Raw genomic sequence first — 21,057 nt, forward strand, 5'->3', positions numbered from 1 at the left:
TGACTTATGTTGATCTATTTTTGTAAAATCAAAGTTAAAGTATTTTATAGGAAGCTCCACAGGACGTATGATTTACTAACACATTCGTCAGGGCTCCCTTCTCTACTGCATTACATAAGAGACCTCATTTCTCCTTGTACAGCAAAATGAATATTTCTTAAATGGTAGTTTACTTTTACTTCCTTTAATACTATAGAAAAGATAATGGCAGCAATTTCTGAGGACCACTAGACTAGAAAGCACATTTTCCCTTCAGTCTTTTTTTGCCTAAGGATAACACACCTGCTTGCTGACAGACATGGTAAAGGAGGTTTTATAAGAAAGATTCTGATTATGTAAAGCTTCAAAGACGGAATACCATGTTTTGATTACACAAACCTTGAGTGTCAGTAATGAACCACCTGTTTTTCTCCGGATCCTGCCTAGCTCATTCCAAATAACATAATTTCAAAGCTTTGGATGAATCATGAAATAAAATTATCTGCACATAGTACACATATCAGCAATTCTTCACAACATAGATGAAGAAGATTTGGGTTTTTGTTTGTCTGGGTTTTTTCTTTTGCTTGTTTTTTGTTTATTTTTGTAGGATTACACTTGTTTCTTGATTCAGGTTGGATTGAAAAAATTAGAAACCTGGAATGAGAGAGTTCTTTACCATAGCCTCATCCCCAGATGGGAAAAGTTGATTTCAAATACATCAAGAATTTTAAATGCTCAGACCAACAGCTTTTGTGTCCATTCCCAGATTTACCACTGCTTCATGTCTGTCATTAAAATATGCCCTGCTCAGTATCTTAAAAGCAAAAGCCAGACCCTTCAGGCTGCTTCTAGACTATGCCTAGTGCTTATTCTGGAGAGAGAGGGAAACAGCGTATAAGAGAATCTGTGGCACTTGTGTACGTTCTGTTGAATATCTCCAGGAAAAGTTTAGGCAAGCACTATAAATTCTTTCACTGTGGAAAACACCACTGAGGACCAAGAGAGTAGTTTCAAGTACTCCCATAAAATCCTGGGGTTTCAAGTTAGCGTCTTGTCCTCATTCCCCAAAACTGAGCCTCAACTGCCATTATCCCTTCTTCTGCCTAGGAAGATAAATTATAATCTTATATTTCTATTACAGAAAAAGTATAAATAGTTTCAATTGCAGAAACAACTAAAATCTGGGTAATTTAATAAAATTTGCTTGGTAGGATTACCAAGCAAAGCTGCTAGCAGCTTACTGTCCTGAAGCTTCCAAGCATAGTAGCAACCACTGTATTTTGTCCTTTAATGATTTTCACTCTGTTTGAAATGGCGTTATGAAGAATCCATTAACCTACCCATGCTACATGAAGGAATGCTCCCTACACTGTGCCATGATGGAAACCAAATCAGTTCAAATCATTTACCCAAGTTACTTCAGAAGTTTTACAAAACCAAGAAGACAGGTCCAACTCCTGATCACTCAAAGTTTTAATTCTTCAAACAAGCTGAAAAGCTCAGTCTATGTACTGATCATTTTCCATCTGTTTTAATACAGGCAATTCTGGAATAGCAGACAACTGCAGAGTTGCAGGGTGCAACAGTGGAGAATAACATGCTTTTGAAATTTAATAAATGTAAACAGGGAGAAAATAATGAAAGCTAGACAATAACATTTCTACCCATATTGAATGGAAGTACCATATTGTCATTAGTGTAACAATATCTGGAAAGAATCTCAACTTTAGTGTATCTACAAGTATATGACTCGTTTAGTTGCCAGATTTCCAACCTGTTCTTAAGCATTGCAGTGAGTATCTAAATGGTCAATATCTAATAAATCTGCAAAACTGTGGTGTGAGTGGTTATAGTCAATTGAAGTGCATTAAACAACATCATGAATAAAAAAAAAATTAATCAAGTGACTTCCACAAGGTTTGGGGACTAGTCACTGATTGCTACTTTGGTTTATACAATACAGTATTGTGAATTCTCTGCTTAGATGAACTCATAGGAAAAATATTGAAAATAGTAGGATACTAGGTGTCACTGGAGAGACTGATCTAAAGCTGGAAAGCTTTTTATTTAGAAAATGAATCTATATTTCATAGCTGATCTTCAGAATCTCTCTCTAGATTTCCTACATGTCCCCATGCAGCTTTATTTGCCTAAAACTTAAGTAAGTACAGTTAGGCTTGCATTATTGACTGTAAGATCGAATTAGAAAGAATCTAGGTTTTATTTGCTCAACTGTACCATTTTTAATATATTTCAGATTGGAGTATCAGAAAGTAAGACAAGACGTGTGTACAGAGAATTAAGAAGTTGCAAAAAAATACAAAATGAGATAGAGACCACACAATATGCACAACATAACACCATCCATATGCTGAAGTTCTCATAGAAGCAAGCACTTTTTTAAAAAAGCAATTAGATCCTTTTAATAGAACTATTAAAAATGAAACCAGGAAGCTGGGGTCTTCCCACTAAGCTGCAATAATCCTTTTTAATATATAGAAAATTTAATTTGGTCTGTACTTGCATTCAACTCAGGAAGCTGTTGATTAGTTCCTGTTGTGGCTTCCCTAACAGATATCAGATGAAATTCACAGACAGCAATTGAATGTTTCAGGCCTAGTGTAAATCTCCCTGCTGACCGGGTTTGGGGTTTATTTAGCAACTTCAGTGTATTTTCAAAACGCAGAATTTGATCTGACAGTTTAGGTTTAGAAATATCAGACAGAATACTTCTCAATAACTGTCCACAAGTGTACAATTTTCTATGAAGAAGACCATAATTTAAGGAACTTAGTGATGCTTTTGAAAGGTTACATTGTGGTGGTCAGTCAGCATAATATTAAGCTAATCCTTTTTTTCCTCTTCTGTGTTTAATAAAGCAGGTTGAATTCTTACACAGGCTTTCTTTCTTCCAAAGCAAGCTTATTAATGTTATTTCCTCTTTATTTCTTTTCTGAAAAGCAGTAACAAAAGCTGTAAAACAAAAGGCTGCCAATATAAATTGTAAGATGAATAAAATATTTAACAGAGTACAGATACTTATTTGCTAGGAGAAGATATAAAACTCACTCTTGCTTTAGCAAGTATCATAGAATCATAGAATAGCTAGGGTTGGAAAGGACCTTAAGATCATCTATTCCCAACCCCCCTTCCATGGGCAGGGACATCTCACACTAAACCGTGTCATCTATCATCTTTTCTTGTTTGAAGTGGTGAATTACACGTCTGAGGCTTGTCAGGTGCTTGAAGAGTAAGTCATTCTCTCTGTCAGCCTCAACTGTCCGCTCTGCACCAAAAACTTGCAGGCCACAATTACAGGCAGGTCCTCACTGGATACTATTTATGGTATGATTTTTATGATTTGATTAATGGTCAATTTGATTAATTTAGTCAATACTTAATATTTGGCATTTTTAAAATAATACTACAATGGAAAATACATATAGTAATTTCTCTGCGTATCTGACTCCATAATTATTAGCATTTTTAATTAACTGAAATTAATTACATTACCTGTTTATGAAATTATTTGTTTCATTAATAATTTTCTACTTTAAAAGTTTTATACATTGTTTGTCTGCATCATTATCTCATCAGTTTTAGATATTATTAATTCCAATGAAATAATTTCCCAAATGATTTGATTACTGTACCACTGCCAGCTACTGATTTTGTTCATTCTTTCATATTTGATCTTATTCTCACCCTTGAAGTACCTTAATTCTTTCCAAATTCAGCTCTTCCAGATTCTTGTATTATTCAATAACACTATTCCTATTGAAACAATCATATCACACACACAAAATTTGTTTCTACCAATTTCACTTCAGACGTACTCTCCCACAAGTTAGGTTTCAGTCCAACCCAGTTAACAAAGACTTCTTCTGTAACAAAGATTTCTCTTCTTCTTCTTAACAAGCCTCACTTTCCCCTCCCAAATAACTTATTCCTCAGAGAAGTACTGTTTCTCAATTATTTTGTTATTTATCTTGCTAAGCAGATTCTCTACAATTGCATGGGGTTTGGGTTTTTTGCTTTTACAAACACAGAATCGTAAAGGGTCACATCTTGTTATCTCTTTTCTATAGTACACCTGCCCCCACCAGTTTTACAGGCTCCCTGTCTCTTCCCTTGAATTTTTATGTTTGGGAAGTTATTCCTAAAGCTCACATGTGCGAACATACAAAAAGACCACAATCCTCAAGTAGAATATCATGTCAAAAATATTATTGCTTATCTATTAGCCCATGGTGGATTTTTGGATTCTGTACCTTGCTCAACTAAACCATCAACTGATATTATGCTGATGTAATTCTAAAAAAGTATTTTAGGTATAACATTTTAGAGATGCAACACTTCTGTCAACTGCATCTGCAATATCCTCAGTCAGCATATTTCCAATGAAATCTCCCAATAGTGGAAAATATCTTCTCAAACAATTTAAGACATTTTATTAATTTATTCACCTACATTTTGTTTCAATTGCTTGTACTTCCCTGGGAACAGACCTTGAAAAATATTTGGAAAATAATTGATCATGTAGTTATTTAGATAGCAGACTGACACAAAAATTACATAACCTGATACATGAGCCTAGGAGTTCCATGAATGTGACACTGATATTTAGATGTTATTAGACATTTCAATGCTTGCAAATTAACCAAGAGTTCAGTTTGACTTGCTTGCAAATATTATTTCCTATTTCACTTTTTCCACTTAAAGATTGTCTTATAAAGTAAAGTGACATTACACAGAATTTCCTGATAGCTGAACACTTTACAGCATATGTTCCTTTTTCATAGAAAAGGGTAGGAACCACCAAAGGAGTACTGAAACTTAAGCTCCAATCACTTGAAAGAATTGCAGTACACTTGATGCAGCAGATTTACTAATATGTCGTCTGTGTATTCCCATATAGATGTAATTTTATAATAATACTGTCATAATTTTCAATATAAAATATTATTAGTTTGCTGTTTAAAGTGACAGTTGTTTCAGTATTTCTGTTCTGCTTTTCTGAGGGAGAAGTAAAAAAAATTAGATTTGATTAGGCTTGCACATCTAGACTTTTGTAAGCAAGAGTTTATACAGATTTTTATGACAATGGCAGGGCTTATCTATATTAATCTAATAAAACCCTCAACATTATTTCATATTACCTGATGCCTTGTTGTGTTCCACTTATTAAGGATACAGCTTTTACAATTCTAGAAAACAAAACCAAAACCCACAAACAAAAAAAAAAGAAGTCTTGTTTTCTTATTATTATAGATCAACAAGGCTAGGTCACTTAGTCCCAATTCCTCTGCAGTAAGCAGGAGCATCTTCAACTATATCACGTTGCTCAGTGATCATCCAACCAGTTCCTCATCCACCTAACAGTTCACCTATCAAATCCATGTCTCTGGAGTTTAGAATGACGTTGCGGGGGACTGTGTACTGATGTGTATCTAATTTAAGAATCTAGTCAATCTTGCTTCTTAACTATATGTGAAGAGAGAAGCGTTTCCAGAAGTGCAAGAAAAGGAAAATGAACTTGCAACATGAAAATACTTTAAAAAATTTTGGCTAGTTTTGCTAAAAGCATCTTTCCTGCCCTGGTGTAGAGTGAACTCTCATTTTGAAAATATTCAAGCTCTGACACAAAAGTCATAATTCATCTTAAGGAAGAAATCCAATTCTACTGAAAATATACCTTCCTAAATCTTGTAGCTGTCCCATATAAAATGCACAATACTGTTTCAGAAAAGAAACTCCTCTTACTAATTCTTAAGCCAATTACTAGGGGAAAATTTTTATTGCAGTTTGTTTTGAAAAATCTTTTTATTTTAAAGAGATTCCTAATAAGCTTCTCATATAACAATAAGCTTCTTGGTGCATAAAACCAAGTGAATGAAGCATTTTATTATTATTATTATTATTTGTAAAATATAATCAAACTTGTAAACATTGTATGTATGTATGTACTACATGGGGATAAATAGAAATAGTCTTTCCCTCATTTGAGCTGACCTGATTTCTTTAGTTATAAGGAAGAGATTTTAATGTAAACAAAAAAAAAAAAAAACCAGTAGTACATAAGAATTAAACATTATTGGGAAAAATACATGTAGCTGAAGGCATGCATTTTGACCAGAACTTCAGTTCTTCCTTCTGTTATGAGTTTTCTTCATATTTTTAAAGAAATTCCTTACCTGCACTGTTTTTCAGTTTCTTTCCCTAAAAACAGCTCATATAATTTCCGCTCCTGTCTGATTTTCTTCTCTCTAGCTTGTCTGGTTCACCTACATCTGACCTTCCATGTTTTCCTATTGATTAGCGCACAAATTATGTCAGGACTCTCTTCTACATACACAATGGGCTAGAGCACAATGAGAACTCTAGCTCCTTGCAATCTCTTAATTACTATAGCACTATTCATATCTTTTAAAATTAATAAAATAACATTTTAAAAAGCTTTTGTTTGGTGATTTTATGATTCTTCATTCTGTATAATCTCTGATTACACTCTAAAGTGAAAACTGTTAGAAGAGTTTGAGACTATTTTCCGTCTTAGGCAGCCATATATGTCAAAAATGTTGCCACTTTTATTTCCCTTCAGATATGTTAATTTCTAGTCTCTTCAGTCAAGAAAATCTAATAATTAACTGCGTCTGTGCAGATAAAAATATACTCCCTACTTTTATTTCCAGTTTATTATTGGTGTTTCACCAATACCAGAATCTCACCATCACCAACATTTAATAGATTCTGAACCACAAAGTAGTAAAAAAGCTAAATTACGAAGCATACCTGTTTTTCTTACGCATCAGAAATACAGCGCATAAGTCTGCTAATGCAGGAACTAGATTGTTTAAGAGAATGCTTTCTTTAAAGCAGCGTTAACTTTCAGTTTTATAAATGTGAGGTAGCTGTTAAGCAATTTTTTTCAGTATGTCCTTGAAAAATGTTTAACACTCTGATCTGAGGTACAAATCAAAATCCACAGCGAACAAGGCAATAGATATGTAGTGAGAGTAACAGAATTTTCAGTCTTGTAATTAGCAAGTCTTTTCCAACCAGGTCAGGCACAACAAGGTTTTTCACATCTTTTCGTACTTTAAGTTGTTACACGATTTTTCTGCCTTTGAATTTTTTAAAGTTAAAAAAAAGTACAAACAAATTATTTAGATTTGGAATGAGTTCTCATTATTTTAATTTTTTTTTCTTTTTAAAGTATAAAAAGATTTTTTAATCCATTTACCTAATAAAAAGTTCATATTTTCACAAATGACTTATGGATCAATTTACTGATTACTTCAGAAATCATCACTGGAGTAATTATAAAGTCATTAACAATAAAATGTTATAAAAAATAATTACGTCTTTATTGCCACCATGACTATTTCTCAAATCATTGCAAGATTTTCCATGGAATATCCTGTACTTGTCATCAGTTTTGTCACATTCCAATAGCAAAAAAACATCAAACCCTAAAATCAGTTCTGCAGGCAGAAAAATAAAATTGATACAACAATTAAATAAACATTGGAAGACAGGAAATAAATGTGTTAGACTAATAGCCTTAAAAATTTGCTTGAAGCAGTGCGCTGAATAAAACTTTACTGTTCAGGGTAAAATTGCAACTGAGACAGTTTCTCTTCAAATAAATGTTCTAGTGAAAACAATTATCTTTGGTGGTATCCTCAATAAACACTTAAAAAAGAGTTGCTCATAGTTTCAGGCTTCTGTTGTAGAAGATACAACTTAGAATCACAGCCAGCCTTTCACATGTGACTGCATTAATTACATTTTGATAAAGTGAAAAGGAAAAACAGTCCCCAAGAGGGATTCAGTCACACTATTTTGAGCAGAAAATACTGTCACCAATAAAGCGACAAAACTAAAGAGAGATTAAAAAGTTATTTTCCAGATAGAGCACTTGATTATCCAAAACAAAAGCCTTTTGTCTAGTTTTAAAAATACTGTGTCCTTCCCCCAACCAACAGATGTTGGCTTCATGAATGTTTAAAATACTTACCAAAACACTGGAGGAAGAATTGTTCGGCTTTTTTTTTTAAACAATTAAAACTTTTAAAACAATTAAAAAATTGGGGTTTTTAACACCTCTACATCAACCCGTGTTGGGAGTCTTGCTAACAAAACCATTTAAAGAATATAAGCATTTGCTAGTAAAAAGTTATCATAGTATGTAAGTTGTATACAGGACAGATATTTTATCTCACTGAGGCCCATGTCAGCACAACCATCAACAGTATATGTTAACTCTGATCCCCCTCTACAACTTGACAGAAAATACTTTATACAAGCTACTAAGAAATAAAATAATTCTCCATTAATTTCTTATTGATCAAATTGTTGTCTTTTGATGTTATAGTGAAGCATTAGATTAGCCTTGATATTATTCCAGCAATTGCGACTGAATATAGTTTTCTTCACAAATCTATCTCCCTAGGAAGTTTATCTAAGTACTAGTCCCTTTGCAACAGTCTTTAATTGCTCCTGAATCTCTTTATGCTAGCAGGAAAGCCAAAATTACTCCAAATCTACTTGATACTGTATTGTGCAAGACAATGTATAAAATACCATGACATATACATATGTATATAGACATCTACATACCTCTGCTATAGAGAATAGACAGATGCATGAGGGGGAGGGGGGAGGAGGGAGGGAATAAAAAAAAAATCCACACACCAAAAAAAGCCCAGACAAGTAACATTACCTTGAATTTTTGGTGTTAACCTAACCAAGATATATTGAAGCCACTGTTACTTTTCATCTCAGGATAGATTTACTTACCTCTCCTTCTTATAAAATGCAAGTGCCCCAATGCATCAATATAGGTAGTTTCCCCTCCCTCCACTTCCCATGGTGCAGGACTGTTATCCAAATGAACTAAATAGCAGTGCCATTTAAGTATAAAATGAACTGGAAAAAGCAGGTATGATACAGGAAAGTAAAACAGAATAGGTACAATAATTGAGTTATGTAAGATAAGTATTAAAAGAGTTTATTTTTTTAATAAATAACAGTCAAATCTTTCCACCCAGATGGAGGATGAGGAAGAGAAAGCTTACCATTTTTATCTTCATAGTGCTCAGTAAGAAACTTGCATTCCAAATAAATTTAAAACTTCATGCAGCAGGCAATCTGCCTTCAGTTATGTGATTTCTTTTGAAGCCTTTACAGCAAGTTTCTAAGCAGTTGCAGGGTACTACAACTCAAGAAAATACTACTACTCATCTTATCAAGACTGATGTCTCTCAGACCACCACATTCCTTGGTCTTGCTAGTACAACTTAAACGAAACAAACAGTAGATTTTGCTTCTAAAGGAAAGATAGTAGCTTAAGCAGTTCTCTGTTAAGAAGTCTGCAAGAGTAGCTGCCTGATAGCCAGGAACCTGTCTGTTGATAAGCAGCAGCTGGGGGGAAAATATTTTATGATTTACTCTATTACAATGAAAAAAACCTTTACTGAAAACACATTTGAACTGAAAATGTGTCATGTCTGTCTTTTTACTACATTCCTAGTTTTATTCTGTGACTTAAAACATAATCTTCCCAAATTTTATGCCAATGTGAGCTGAGATTTCTGGATCTTAAAGGCACTTCTCCTTCCAAGACGGTTTCAGAACCTGCCATTATTTGAACATCTATACGGCAGCCCTATCCGAAGGAATAAAGCAGTCTTTTCTTTCTCTTTGATCATTCACTTTAGCTAGCAGCCAGTGCACAGAAGAGATTGGTTTGGTGGGTTTGCAGGGGATCTTTCCATCTCCAAGTCAGTATGAAAGATATAACACTATTTCATATCTTGTGTACTCCAGTATTACTGGAGGTACTAAATTTCTCTCTTTTTAGGCTTGACACAGAACAGACATTTTGCTCTTTTACATCTTTTTCCTCTGCCTCACTATCGCCCTTCCCAGATTCTTCTCTTTTCTGGATATTTTATTTATCTGATAAAGTTCCAAATCATTCCTAGAGCATACTCCCTACTCAGTTACTTATGGAACAATAAATCAGAAAAAGTTGCTTGTACAGTTGTGCATGACAAAGATGCATTAAGGTTTCAGGTTTGACAAAGACTAAATATTTCAAGCCCCAATACAAATAATGAGGCATTATAAGACTTCTTTTGACCATACGCCTTTGCATGTAAGGATCAGTCTTGTGTACAGTTTAGACTGATGAGGATAATCAAAACAGAAGACAAGGTGGTAGTTCACAGTGGTTCAAAGCAAAGCTGGAGCAGTTTTGGAAGTGCTGCAGGCAAAGAACAGGGAAAAGGCCAATGAGGAAAAAACATTTACCTATAAAAACCCCAGAACTAGATTCTACAGCTACTTGAATACTTTCTCTGAAGCAGAATGACAAACAACACATCACAAAAAAAGCAAACACAATGAAACACCACCACCACCACACCCCCGCCCCCCCTACACCAACACCCCCCCAAAAACAAACCTACAAAACAACCAAAAACATATCCAAGAAAAGAAAAAACAAATAAAATAAACAAATGCCATACACACACACACCAAGACCCCAGAACACCTGAATGCTTAGATATGAAAGTTCTCTAAATAGCCAGGTTTGTACACATGCAGCAGTTGACATTTTCAAGCAGTGCCAAAGACAGCTGAACAATACATAATCAATATTCACTCAAAATCCTTAAAAGCAAGATTTCTTTATATTCAGCAAGAAGGTCACAGGAATTAAAGCACACCCAGAATACACTTTCATTCACATAGAATCATGGAATCATACAATGCTTAGGGTTGGAAAGGACCTTAAGATCATCCAGTTCTAACCTCCCTGCCATGGGCATTTACCACCTCCCTGGGCAACCCATTCCAGTGCCTCACCATCCTCACAGTAAAGCACTTCTTCCCTACATCTACTCTGAATTTCCCTGTTTAAATTTTAACTTATTACCCCTTGTCCTATCACTACAGTCGCTAATGAAGAGTCCCTCTCCAACACCCTTGTAGGCCCCCTTCAGATACTGGAAGGCTGCTATGAGATCTCCATGCAGCCTTCTCTTCTCCAGGCTGAACAGCCCCAACTTTCTCAGCCTGTCTTCATACGGGAGGTGCTCCACTCCCCTGATCATCCTCGTGGCCCTCCTCTGGACTTGTTCCAACAGTTCCATGTCCTTTTTATGTTGAGGACACCAGAACTGCACACAAGACTCCAAGTGAGGTCTCAGGAGAGCAGAGTCGAGGGGCAGGATCACCTCCTTCGACCTGCTGGTCACGCTCCTTTTCATAGAATCATAGAATAGTTAGGGTTGGAAAGGACCTTAAGATCATCTAGTTCCAACCGCCCTGCCATAGGCAGGGACACCCCACCCAAGGCCTCATCCAACTTGGCCTTGAACACCGCCAAGGATGGAGCATTCACAACCTCCCTGGGCAACTTTTGATGCAGCCCAGGATACAGTTGGCTTTCTGGGCTGCGAGCGCACACTGCAGGCTCATGTTCATTTTCTCATCAACCAACACCCCCAAGTCCTTCTCCTCAGGGCTGCTCTGAATCTCTTCTCTGCCCAACCTGTAGCTGTGCCTGGGATTGCTCCGACCCAGCTGTAGGACCTTGCACTTGGCATGGTTAAACTTCATCAGGTTGGCATCAGCTCACCTCACAAGCATGTCAAGGTCCCTCTGGATGGCATTCCTTCCCTCCAGTGTATCAACCAAACCACACAGCTTGGTGTCATTGGCAAACTTGCTGAGGGCACACTCAGTCCCGCTGTCTATGTCACTGACAAAGATGTTGAAGAAGATTGGTCCCAACACCGATCTTTTTTCTCATCAATCAACACCCCCAAGTCGTTCTCCACAGGGCTGCTCTGAATCTCTTCTCTGCCCAACCTGTAGCTGTGCCTGGGATTGCCCCGACCCAGGTGTAGGACCTTGCACTTTGCTTTATTGAACTTCATGAAGTTATGTCATGCATTCTACTGTAACATTCAAGACTTTAGTCTTTTCTTCCGGAAGCTTCTAAAGGACATTCCTTCTACTCGCTATAGGTCAGAACTTTTTCTGTCCACTCAGAGTTTCTTTCTCTCATTTAATCCTGACAGAAGAAAAATAGGTTCACGCAGTCATACATGCAAATGCATGTATGATTTATAAATGTACTAATTAATTACTAATACATTAACTAATTCTACCACTAGCATGTTAGATGACAACTAACATCCAGGTGAAGAGTGTTTCATTCAATTTTGCTATTTTGTTACTATTTACATGCTACATAAATAGGAAGCAAATGCTCAGCAGGTGATTTAACAAGAGAAATGTAGTTGCCACAAAACAAAAGATGCTTTAGAACTAAAAAGCAACATTATGACCTTAAGGACATTTAATGACCCATTACCTGTGAAGCAGCAATAAATATATCTAGCTCATCCATCTTTCCTCTGTAGTACTACATAATTTAGTGGCTTTTCCAGAGTTTCTCACACTACTGAGACTGCAACAAGTCATCTCAGCTAATGAGATTAAGAGTTACATAGCTAAGCCATTTTTGAACCTGCCCTAGCCATATGCAGCTCTGCACCACTTTCCTTTAAGTGAAAGTGTCACTTTGATTTAAGTAAGGTTGACAGAATCGATTTGTACCATCTAGAAATACACCTTACAATACATTTTCCTGCAGTAACTACTATCAAGTGGCCATGGTTGTGGATAAGATCAACACACACATAGACCAACACAAGTCCCTATAACTACTCTAGTGCTAAATGACCATATCTAAATATACTAGATTACCTACAAAAAATAGTATCCAATCTCTTCATTACCAGTGCTAACACTTTACAATTAGACCTTCAGTGAAGTTTGTTATACCAGGACTTAAAGAGGTTTGATTTAGGACAAAAGAGAATTTATCTGAACATAATTCAATTTTCCTAGGAGTACAATACAGATGGCAAACTTTTTCAAAATCAAGTCCCATTGTCCTTGTCTCTAGCCAGAAAAAAAATTCTGAAAACAAGAAAACCCCACTGAAAACAGTCACCTTCCCACCAATTTGTGATATAGGAGCTGAGTTTCAACTTGAACAAAGACAGAAAAATGAAATGTGAGGAGAAAGCCACCACCTGTATATGCTGCAAGTTTTTATGCAAATGTGTATGTGACTTGCATTATTCCTTCTTAGTCCCACATGGACAAAAACAGATCATGGTATTCTAACATTTTAAAATTCAGATAGTCTGAGATTGGCTTTTTTGTTTTGTTTTGAAGTAAATTGGTTCAAAGTTTCTTACAGTATCACCAACACTGAAGACAATGCCACCATTTTCTCTTCTGCTGTGCTAGCATAGCCGTGGGGAATATTGTTAATATAGCAACAATAGCAACCCTTCAGTGGATATATTTGTTTACAGTCTCACACATAATTTTTATCCCAATAACAATAAACTGGCAAGTTCACAACTGAGTGAACTTGGAGCACTTTTCAGAGAAAATAATACATTTTTCACCTTCCATTATACTAAAATGATGCTTGTAACAAGACATGTCAATCTTACCAAGCCATGAAAATCCATATTTTATTCATTACTGTAATCTGTGGTTTAATATGTACAAATGCTCATTCTCCTTAATATGGAAGTTTTAAGGAGATATATAACACCAAGTAATTGTGCTAGTTTAGGTTTTATTTATGCTGTAAAGGTATTTAGAAACCTTAGAAAAAGTCTGTTTTCAAATTGTAGCTAATTCTGATTATCCTGAGTAAATTGTAATAACTTATTTTAAATTTTTGTGCAGAAACACACAAACTAGAAAGGGTTAAGTCCAGGATAATTGTCCAGCATTTCATGACTGGAACAATAACTCCACATTAAATAACATTTTTTCATAGTTACATAAGATTAGAATTAAAAAAAAAAAAAATATTCTAGTTTTCTTAAGGTAATATAAACTTATTGGTGAGTATTACGTCAGTTAAGCAGTTACCAAAATTTGTTTCAACTCAGTATTGGTCCCCTGGCTGCTGACAAGTAATGAACTCTTTGGCTATCAGTATACTGTTTTGTATCAGTATGAATCTACTTAAATTTCTAACTGAATCGTGCTTTAGAATTAGCATTCATATTATGAAATGGAAGCTGCACTTTTAATGAATATTAATTATTATATCTGCGGTTCAATTTCTTGTATTAAAAGTCCAAAAGGAACATCTGCTAGCCAGCACTGGGAAGAGTACAACATTACATCGTTTCCTAAAGGAGAAGAAATACACCCTCTCTTTTATCTTGATGGTACTGCTAAGACAGCTCCTGATTTCATTTGAAGTTTACACCTCAGGGATTAGTAGCTCAACCAGTCATGGTTATTTTCATAGCCAGTTTAGTTGTCTGGGATAAGGTTTTTTAATAATTTTCATTATTTTTGTAAGTGAAAATTCTGTTGCAAAAAAGTCATTTGAAAAATCTTCACTTACTCAAGATATTTCCAAATATTTGTAGTAAGAAAAAAAACCAAACAAAACAATAAAACAAAAACAAACAAACAAACAAAACCACACCACCAGTCTGAAAAACAATTTAAATCCAACCAATTTCCACATGCATGGAAATTGAGAAGCTTCAATTAGAATGCTACATTTTAAAAATGAGATAGATTTTGCTGGATTCTCGTACAGATTACGGTATTGAATTGCATTTTTCACCTTTCTTTGAAGTCTCAGCTAACTCAAGCATTTTAGGAACAAGAAAACATTTGGTCCTCTTTCTAAGAGCTCACCAGATCCTTAAGGAGACAGTATGGGCTTGCATACTTTGCTTTCCTACAAAGCAAACATTTGCTGGGATACTGTAGGACAAATTCATACAAAAACAAGGAAGAGTTTAATGGACCATGAGCAACTACTCCATCAGAGTAGACACTAACCTTTATAACTTTAACCAATTGCCATCTTAAATATTGTCAGGACTTTCCTGCACAATACACATTCACACAACCTACTACAAGTAGAGGCCCTTTAAATACCTTAGAAACAATCTCTTGACTAACTTCATGAATCACTAGGCTACACTCAGTTCATAAACTATAGCATTGACTGTTAATAGTTCCCACACACGTGCCAGCTACTCCAATTTTCTGATGATTCCTATTCTACAGAAGGCTTACTGACCATTTTCAGCTCTGGCTTTAGATGACCATGCCACACTTGGTTTTTCTTATGAGATCCTCTAATCTCTCAATTACCATTTGCAGCCATCATTGCACTTATTACAGCTCAGATGTCCACACTGCAGATGAGAAGGTTTCATTACTTTAATGTAGCATCACCAACACCACCACCACTATTTTATCTGACAGTTGAATTTCTTTTGCCCTTCCTGTAGCTGCATGACAGGTTTATTTTGGGTTAACCTATTACACTGAGGTCTTTCTTTTTCTATTACAGGGCTTAAGCACTAAACAAACAGCTCCAATTCAAAAATTAGTTTTTAATGTCATGTCCTTGCCTTTCATACTATCAAGCACCACTGAACTTCTGTTACAGTGCTGTAGCTCACCTGAGACCTGTTATACACTAACAAATACCATAGGCACACACCTGTTTTTTCTGCAAAGAAAATAACAAAGTAAAACCCAGCAGAGATTCTTTAAATTCTGTCAGCAACCTCACACCTACAGATTTCTTCCTTCAACAAAATTTTTGGTGACCTCAGAGTGAATCTACTTCATACTTATTAGTTTTTCTATTAATTATTTTTCATCCTTTATGATACCTCATGGGGCATATTCACATCAGTTGATTAGTACTTACTTCCAACCCTCTCCCCCATCCCCAATCAGGTTGGCATGACCTCCAGCCAATAAAACTATACTAAAGTTGGAATTTGGTTAATTGAGGGTTTTTTTTTTTATTTACCTGCAAATCTTTCCCAAATTTACAGTCACTGCATTTCCTGTAACAGTAATAATATCCTGTTATAACAATGAAGTGTATCAGTAATAAGCTCCACTGCAAAGTTAAACAAATAAACACTAACCAAATAATTCTAGACAATCTGGAAAATCACAACATGGATCATAGTTCCACAGCTTTAGAAAAACTCTGGCATTTTGAGTGTTTAATCACAATCCCATTTTATCTGGAAATGTTGCTAACTCAGGCTCATAAACAGACCTGTTAAATAGTCTCCTGAGATTTTTTTCCACTGCTCTTTTGAAAACATTTCAAATTCAAGTAATCTTTCTGAAGATTTTAATAAGTAAACACATGGTTAAAACCAGAGGGTACAGCAAAAAAAAAAAAAAAAAAAGAAACCCAACCCCAAAAAACCCTGTCATGAATTTCGTGTATCACTCATTTGCTATTTAAAACCAACTTATAAGGCATACTACTATTTACACACCTAAAGAGGTCTGCAGAACTACCTACTGCCTACCTGCAAAGACTTCTATTTTCTATTTTTATTATTAGTTTTGATTTGTGGCTACTGTGGTGTGCTAATTTCTTTTTTTTTTTTTCTTTTTCTAAACCTCAGTACACCCTGATATCTGGCTTGATGCAGTGCTTACAATGTAAGAAAACTAAGAACTAGTAACATCTGGTTATGTTTCCTGCTAATAATAAGCTCCTGTAGTTGTGCATGAAGTGGATATAGCTGATGAAGCTATTTCTAAACCACTGTTTTCCACAAAGATAAAAAAAAAAAAAAAATATCCCTACTATTCAACTGTGGGATTTCTCGGAGTTTGGGAAGGTTGAACAAATTCTGTATTGCACATACCATAGTTTAGTAAAAAAGTAATGATATAGTACAGAGGCAAATTAATATTTTGGGGGTTATTAACTACTTCTGCACATGTTAAAACTGTGGACTTAAAAGAATTGAAGTTTTAGCGCATTTACCCCATGCCCCCAAAGCAATTTAAAGTATTCTGCTGAGACTATTTTGCAAGCTAAGTGGTTTTACATTTGCATACAAAGAATATCAGGCGTCAGATGACCTGTAAAGGCTTCTTACTAATAAGCTTAGTAACATACTAAGTATGTTATTATATGTTAATATACATATATTATATGTTAACCTATATTATATGTCAATATACTAAGTATGCTAAGAAGCACACAATGCTTTAAGTTTCAGTCAAGGCCCTAAGTGAGAACAGGCAATTCATAGAATCATAGAATAGTTAGGGTTGGAAAGGACCTTAAGATCATCTAGTTCCAACCCCTCTGCCATGGGCAGGGGCAACCCACACTAAAACATGCCACCCAAGGCTATGTCCAACCTGGCCTGTAACACTGCCAGGGATGGAGCATTCACAATTCCTCTGGGCAACCCATTCCAGTGCCTCAACACCCTCTCAGTAAAGAACTTCTTCCTTCTATCCAATCTAAACTTCCCTTGTTTAAGTTTGAACCCGTTACCCCTTGTCCTGTCACTACAGCCCCTGATGAAAAGTCCATCCCCAGCATCCTTATAGTCCGCCTTCAGATACTGGAAGGCTGCTATGAGGTCTCCACGCAGCCTTCTCTTCTCCAGGCTCAACAGCCCCAACTTTCTCAGCCTGTCTTCATACAGGAGGTGCTCCAGTCCCCTGATCATCCTCGTGACCCTCCTCTGGACTTGTTCCAACAGTTCCATGTCCTTTTTAATCAAATAAACTATACTTTAAAGTAACATACCTGTTGATACTATGAGACTTATATTTTGCTGATTATATATACTTGATGAAACAACTACATTCAATACTTTTGGGGTATGTGAATTATGCAGATTTGAAGAAGTTCGAGAGTATATGTCATTCAGAAAAGAGTCATTGTCAGGCAAGATGACTGATGTAGTCTTTCAGGATGTCCTGAAAACATCCATCATACATCCTTTTTATAGTCACTTCTATTCGGTTCTTGCTTAGTCTGGAAATGAAAGTGCCAGGCAAGGCAGAAAAGTAATATTTTTATGATATCATCCACTGCGTACAAGTTGCTTGGTGTCAGCTATTTCTTTAGTGTTGTTTCTTCACAATATTTCTAATTCCTGTTAATGAGCTCCAGATAGCTCACTACAACTATCACCAAGGTACAAGGACAGTGTGTTCTGCCTCAAGAGGAAGTTAAGCTTCAATTAGTTGTTACAGAATTTTCCATCTTTCTATAGGAAAACAGTCTTGATGCCATTTATCTTCTGACAGCAAAAAAACTTTGACAGAAATTTTCTGAGAAAGACTTGTGGAATTTCAAATTTGTCAGCCTTAGCAAAGAAGAGCTAGAATTTTAACAGCCTGCTAATCCTGCAACTTTCTGTCTACTCTTAGGTCTATGCTGACTTAAGACGCACACAAAACCTGTTGTGTTTGAAAATGTGTTGAAATGTGCCATTACTAGAATCATAGAACAGTTAGGGTTGGAAAGGACCTTAAGATCATCTAGTTCCAACCCCCCTGCCATGGGCAGGGACACCCCACACTAAACCATGTCACCCAAGGCCTCATCCAACCTGGCCTCGAACACCGCCAAGGATGGAGCATTCACAACCTCCTTGGCCAACCCATTCCCAGTGCCTCACCACCCTTACAGTAACGAACTCCTTCCTTATATCCAATCTAAACTTCCCCTGTTTAAGTTTGAACCCGTTAACCCTTGTCCTGTCACTACAGTCTTAAATGAAGAGTCCATCCCCAGCATCCTTGTAGGCCTCCTTCAGATACTGGAAGGCTGCTTTGAGGTCTCCACACAGCCTTCTCTTCTCCAGGCTGAACAGCCCCAACTTTCTCAGCCTGTCTTCATACGGGAGGTGCTCCACTCCCCTGATCATCCTCGTGGCCCTCCTCTGGACTTGTTCCAACAGTTCCATGTCCTTTTTATGTTGAGGACACCAGAACTGTACACAAGACTCCAAGTGAGGTCTCAGGAGAGCAGAGTAGAGGGGCAGGATCACCTCCTTCGACCTGCTGGTCACGCTCCTTTTGATGCAGCCCAGGATACGGTTGGCTTTCTGGGCTGCGAGCGCACACTGCCGGCTCATGTTCATTTTCTCATTGATCAACACCCCCAAGTCCTTCTCTGCAGGGCTGCTCTGAATCTCTTCTCTGCCCAACCTGTAGCTGTGCCTGGGATTGCTCCGACCCAGCTGTAGGACCTTGCACTTGGCATGGTTAAATTTCATCAGGTTGGCATCAGCCCACCTCACAAGCATGTCAAGGTCCCTCTGGATGGCATCCCTTCCCTCCGGAGTATCAACCAAACCACACAGCTTGGTGTCATCAGCAAACTTGCTGAGGGCGCACTCAATCCCGCTGTCCATGTCACCAACAAAGATGTTGAATAAGACCGGTCCCAACACCGATCTCTGAGGGACACCATTCATTACCTGTATCCAGCTGGACACTGAGCTACAACACTTTGTGTGCAGCCATCCAGCCAGTTCTTTATCCACCGAGTGGTCCACCCATCAAATTGATGTTTCTCCAATTAGAGACAAGGATGTCATGTGGGACAGTGTTGAATGTTTTGCACAAATCCAGGTAGATGACATCAGCTGCTCTACCCCTGCCCATCAGTTCTGTACCCCACCATAGAAGGCCACCAAATTGGTCAGGCAGGATTTCCCCTTAGTGAAGCCATGCTCGCTGTCACCAACCACCTTGTTGTTTTTCATGTGCCTTAACATGTCTTCCAGGAGAATCTGCTCCAAGACTTTGCCAGGCACAGAGGTGAGACTGACTGGTCTGTACTTCCCTGGGTCATCCATTTTCCCCTTCTTGAAAATGGGGGTTATATTTCCCTTTTTCCAGTCATCGGGAACTTCACCTGACTGCCATGATTTTTCAAATATGATCGACAGTTGTTTAACAACTTCATTTGCCAGCTCCTTCAGGACCCGCGGATGGATGTCGTCAGGTCCCATGGACTTGTGTACATTTAGGTTCTTAAAATGGTCTCGAACCAGATCCTCTCCTACATTGGGCCTAGGGTCTTCATTCTCACAGTCCCTGCGTCCGCCTTCCAAGACTTGGGTGGTGCAGTCAGAGACTTTGCCAGTGAAGACTGAGGCAAAGAAGTCATTAAGAACCTCAGCCTTCTCCAAATCCAGGGTAGCCAGTTCTCCAGATATCTTCCGGAGGGGGCCTACGTTGTCCCTAGTCTGTCTTTTATTCGCTACGTACCTATAGAATCCCTTCCTGTTATCCTTAACATCCCTAGCCAAGTTCAATTCTAACTGGGCCTTAGCTTTCCTCACCTGGTCCCTTGCTTCCTGGACAACATCCCTGTATTCTTCCCAGGGCACCTGTCCTTGCTTCCAGCTTTTATAAGCCTCTTTTTTCCTTTGAATTTTCCTGAGCAGCTCCTTATCCATCCAAGGAGGTCTCCTCACCCTCTTGCTGCACTTCCTTCTAGTTGGGATGCAACACTCCTGAGCTTGGAGCAGGTGATCCTTGAATAACAACCAAGAGTCTTGGGCCCCCCTGCCCTCTATCCCATGGAACCTTACTAAGCAGGTTCCTGAAGAGGCCAAAGTCTGCTCTCTTGAAGTCCAGGGCAGTGAGCTTGCTGCAATCTCTTCTCACTGTCCTGAGGATCTCGAATTCAACTATCTCGTGGTCGCTGCATCCAAGGCTGCCCTGGAGCGTCACATTTCTAACCAGCCCTTCCCTGTGTGTGAGCACGAGGTCAAGCATGGCACCTCTCCTTGTCGGCTCCTCTATTACTTGCAGAAGGAAGTTGTCTTCCACACAATCGAGGAACCTGCTGGATTGCTTGTGTCGGCCCGTACCTTCACTCCAACAGATGTCAGGGTGGTTGAAGTCTCCCATGAGAACAAGGGCCTGTCAGCGTGAGGCTGTTCCTATCTGCCTATAGAGCACTTCACATCTGCTTAATTTTAAAACCCTCAAAGAGCTAAGAGCTTACTTCATTAAGGAAATGAGAAGACAGAAGATACCCCTTCACTTTTTGGACCTTAGAAGCACAGCCCTGCAGTTCTGTAAAAACTTTCAGAGGCCTGCAAAGCACAATCTCTTAGGAAAATGTTTTGCAAAACATCAGAGTCTACATACTTGGCAAGGTGAGCATGTTGCTAATCTTCC

This window comes from Psittacula echo (genome assembly GCF_963264785.1).
Source record: "Psittacula echo genome assembly, chromosome: 2".
Taxonomy (NCBI): Eukaryota; Metazoa; Chordata; class Aves; order Psittaciformes; family Psittacidae; genus Psittacula; species Psittacula echo.